General features: G+C 33.2%; 1 protein-coding gene across 4 annotated transcripts in view; it reads left to right on the top strand.

Annotated features, from left to right (window-relative positions):
- Nucleotides 1-4658, top strand: part of LOC134711600 (stimulator of interferon genes protein-like) — a 135848-nt gene that overhangs the window by 61298 nt on the left and 69892 nt on the right. The gene's annotated exons all lie outside the window — the stretch shown is intronic.

Genomic DNA, 4658 nt, shown 5'->3' with positions numbered 1-4658 from the left:
AAATAAAAATCTGCAACAACGAAGTTTTCTATTATCTTTTTCAAAAGAAACTATATTTATATAATTGGCATATGTATTTGTTTGATTCATTGCGCCTTACCAAACGAAAAGTTCTCTGTAGTGTATACAAGTCACATAAAGACTTTTAATTAAATTTCTCTTTTTTGTTTTTACCATTAAAAATTAGTGTCATGATTGCATCGGTTTTCTGTCATCTGTTTGATTAAACCTGCCTCACAGTTAGCTTCGACCAATCGTTAAAATATTTACTAATACACAAATTTTATCAAAAACGACTTCATTGAAATGTTTCTATTTGTTTATATATCAAATTTTACATAATTTCACTGCGTAATGGCAAAATATACTTGTTTGTTCTTAACAAGTTGTTTCACCAAATTTTTACACAATGCTAGGATAATTGAGAATAATTTCTGCTTTTTACATATAACATTACAGCATAATGAACCTTTGTCAATTGGAAACAGAAAGCTTTACCTTTTTTGGATTCGAGCGTCACTTATGAGTCTTTTGTAGACGAAACACGCGTCTGGCATAAATAAAAAAAATTAAAACCTGGTATCTATGATGAGTTTATTTACAACCACTGGGTGTATGTCACTGCTGGTGGAGTTTTAATTCCACGAAGGTATCATCCGCCCAGTAGCCAGCACTTCTGTGCTGACATGAATTATCATTGATTATATAAATTAACTGTTTACAAAACTTTTGAATTTTTGAAATACTTAGGTTTTTCTACCTCAGGAATAGATTACCTTAGCTGTATTGTGCAAAACTTCGTCCTTTATTTAGCTTTTTTTTAACCTTTTTGGATTCGAGCGTCAGTGATGAGTCTTATGTGGATGAAACGCGCCTCTGACTTAAATACAAAATTTAATCCTTGTATCTATGATGAGTTTATTTAGCTCATCTATAAAACATTATACAACAGACCAATAATACCTACCATTGTCTTGGAAAGTTGGTGAACCAGGGTAACATGTTGGAGAACGACTTGTCCTTTTCTAAAAATAAACGTTCATTGAAGATACCAAGACCTTAATGCCAACAATTATTTCGTTTTAACTTCACTAATGATACATGATGGTCTTGAACTATATATTCTAAGTACTGATGTTGTTTGCCTTTACTATTGAGTCAATTTTTGGTAATATCCTTTTAACATGGCTCGTTACTTATATACATTATGCCATTGTGTTATTGTGCTATGGTCATTTTTGGTTGTCTTATCTTTGCATTTTTTTTCGTCGCATCTTTCTCAGGAACTATTTCATAAGGAGTTTGGAAAAATGGTTTCAGGGTTTATATAAGTCTGTTCAACAATGTAATGCGTTTTCAAATTCATCACTCGACAACTTCCTATTTATCGAACACTTGTATCAATTTAAACCTGATAGTCAAGTTTAAAATTTTCGCCACATTTTTCTTAAAACTACAATACACGGATTTCTGAAATTTGGTTTCAGGGTTTATATACCCAGCTATACCGTGTGAAGCGTTTTCATTTTTATCACTCAACAACTTTCTGTTAAACCAACACTTGTATTATTTTACACATGATAGCCAAGTTAAAATTTCGTTGCATCTTTCTTATGAACTACAATACAAGGATTTCTGAAAATTGGTTTGAGGGTTAATATAAGACAACTACACCGTGTGATGCGCTTAAAGGTTGTACTTTGTAAATACAGCTGTTGCTAAAAACACGCCTCTTTTGGGGAGAAATTGAATATTCATAGAAAATTAATTTTGTTTATATACTGGTTCCCAGTTATGCTCTCTGTGTTCCATATCGCAGAGACAGAACTTGGGAATGTTACCAGTAAATAAACACGTGCATATTGTTTACATTGAAATATGTGGTAACCTTTCATTCGAGGTAGAGGTAGTTAAGAAAATTAGTGTAAGTTTAAACTCTGAGAAATTCAGGTCATATAAACGTTGAAAATACGCCGCACAGCCCTATATTTTGACCTTTGAAAAAAATTGTGGTGCATATGAACTTTCAATTCTATGATAAGATTTTTTTCAAAACTTCATAGTAAAAGTCATCTTCGCTAGCCAAGGGTTACGATCCACTCCCGCTCTCTTCACCCTTGGCGGATTGAGATAATATTTCGGAGACACAAGGTAAGGATTTTTATTGGTTGCAGTCAAAACTCGCTGCATCCAATCAAAATGCGCCTGTAACATGATCACGTGTAAATGTAGAAAGTGTTTGTAAACAATTGCCACGTGTTTTTTGTGCAACAAGCCTTTACATCCCTAAACATACGACTATATTTAGTGAAAACTTGAATGTTTTTAATCAACAAATGGAAGTTCCTGTGTATGTTTCATGCACAAATGCATGAATGTTGACGTATGCTTTCATTTCCGGCTTTACCAAGTGTGTAGCATCTAGACGCTACCGTGTTTTTACCTCCAAGCTGAAGAGTTCAAGTGCTACCATTGGTCAAGACTAATGTATTCGGAATTGGCGTAGTTTTTATCTTCCGATAGATGGCGCAACATTGTTATCACGAATGTTGGCTCAATCCGCCAAGGGTGAAGAGAGCGGGAGTGGATCGTAACCCTTGGCTAGCGAAGATGAGAAAAAGTGGTACGGTATTAGCCGTAAAAGGAGTTCCTATGGGAAACTGCATTGTCAATATTTACAGAATGCAACCTTTAGATTCATCACTCAACAATTACTGTGTACCGAAATGTTTAGCTGGGGTATCATCAATGAGCAGAAGCTCACACATTTACTTGTTGGTCTTTCATTGTTGATATAATGAAGCAACAAACTGACTATGAGTTATATTCTTTAAAGAATGACATTTTACAAATAATGTTTAATGCTTATTATCTTGGAAAGTTTTCGGTAGACAGAAACAGTGAATAGCAAAAAAAATTAACATAAAATTATAACATATCAATTATAGTTTTAGAGTTTTAGTTTCTTTTAAGCACTGAAATCTATACTTGACAGCATCCGTATACAGCAAAAATTATTAGCAATCCAATATGTTCAAAAACGCAATATGACTAAATGAGAGGCGAAATATACCTAAGGGATTTTTAAGTACTTATATATGTCGAAAACGAACTGACAATACCATGACATAAAACGAAAACAACATAATCATAATTTAAAAATGATCAACACGAACCCAACCAAACATTCTCGGGTAAGCACACCATGTTTAACATGTTTAACATGTGGCACCGTAGTGTTGCTCACATAATTACAAAGTCGGCGAGAGGTTTAATTCGTTTACATTCCCAGCAAAGAGCACGGAATTGTCAAACATAATTGGTGCAAATTAGAGGAAAAGTTGTTTTTCTGATGATTTTTTTGTCGATTGAAAACTTGAAATAGTAAATTTTCCCCCAAAAAATGTACCAATTGTAAGCTGGATTAACCCTTTTAAGAAGTTCTGACTTGGCCAAGTACAAGCAAGTCCTACCACATATAAGATAACCTGTCGAAAAATAATATATCTCCTGAGTCAAAAGTGGGTAATCTGAAAAAATGAATAGATTAATGCTTAAAAAAGATCATAAGCTTTTTAAAGCATTTATAATAAAACGCAGGGCGCAGCTTGATGCAACTGCAGAGGTCGAACTCTTTTACAATTGGGGCCAGTATGGACACACCATTCAAGCTTGATACTTCTCTGAATTTGGATTGTGATGAAATATTTGACACAGCATTGGTTTCTGACACAGAATGAATGTGATCTAATAAACTTTAAATTTATTTTTACCTTTTATGGTCCGATATTCAAAATCTAAATACATGGATTGATTCAGCATGTCAAAGAATCCCAAGAATTCAATTTTTGATAAAAAAATTAATTTTAGACCCTTTTGACATCAATGTGGAACAATTTGATAACAGGGACCAAAAATCAAAAATCTAAATACACGATTAGATTTAGCATATCAAAGATACCCATACATTCAATTTTTGTTGAAATCGAACAAAGTTAAATTTTGAACTCCAATTTGGACCAACTTGAAAGCTGGGCCCATAATAAAAAATCTGAATACATGGTTAGATTAAGCATATTAAAGAATACTATATAATCATATTTTGTTAAAATCAAACAATGTTTAATTTTAGACCCCAATTTGGACCAGCTTGAAAACTGGGCCCATTATCAAAAATCTAAATACATGTTTAGATTCAGCATATCAATGCTCCCCAATAATTCAATTTTTGTTAAAATCAGACTAAGTTTAATTTTGGACCCTTTGGACCTTAATTAATGTAGACCAATTTGAAAACTGGACCCAAAATGAAAAATTTAGCATTCCCTTCAGTAACTAAGTTTGCAAAGCAATCTTTTAATACAAATGCTTTATCCTCATCACAGTACGAGATAAAAGCATCGTAAGTGTATTCCCCGTTGTCACTGGAAGCCTTGTAACCATAGTGTTTACTTTTGGCAAGGTAAAACATGTATCGAAGTTTCCATTTGTATTTATATACTAAAGCCAAAACAATAATGTTCAACATGACTGCCAAACCTAAAGACAACGGAATGACTAAGGTCGTATATGACGTGCACCCCTTCTGTGCTTGCTGTATTAGTGAGTTTATTGGGTTGAAACTAAAACTGGTCCTATCTTCTAAATTACACTTTTCA

The sequence above is a fragment of the Mytilus trossulus genome, chromosome 3 (genome assembly GCF_036588685.1).
Source record: "Mytilus trossulus isolate FHL-02 chromosome 3, PNRI_Mtr1.1.1.hap1, whole genome shotgun sequence".
In the NCBI taxonomy this organism is placed as follows: Eukaryota; Metazoa; Mollusca; class Bivalvia; order Mytilida; family Mytilidae; genus Mytilus; species Mytilus trossulus.
This window is presented reverse-complemented; position numbering and strand designations above follow the sequence as displayed.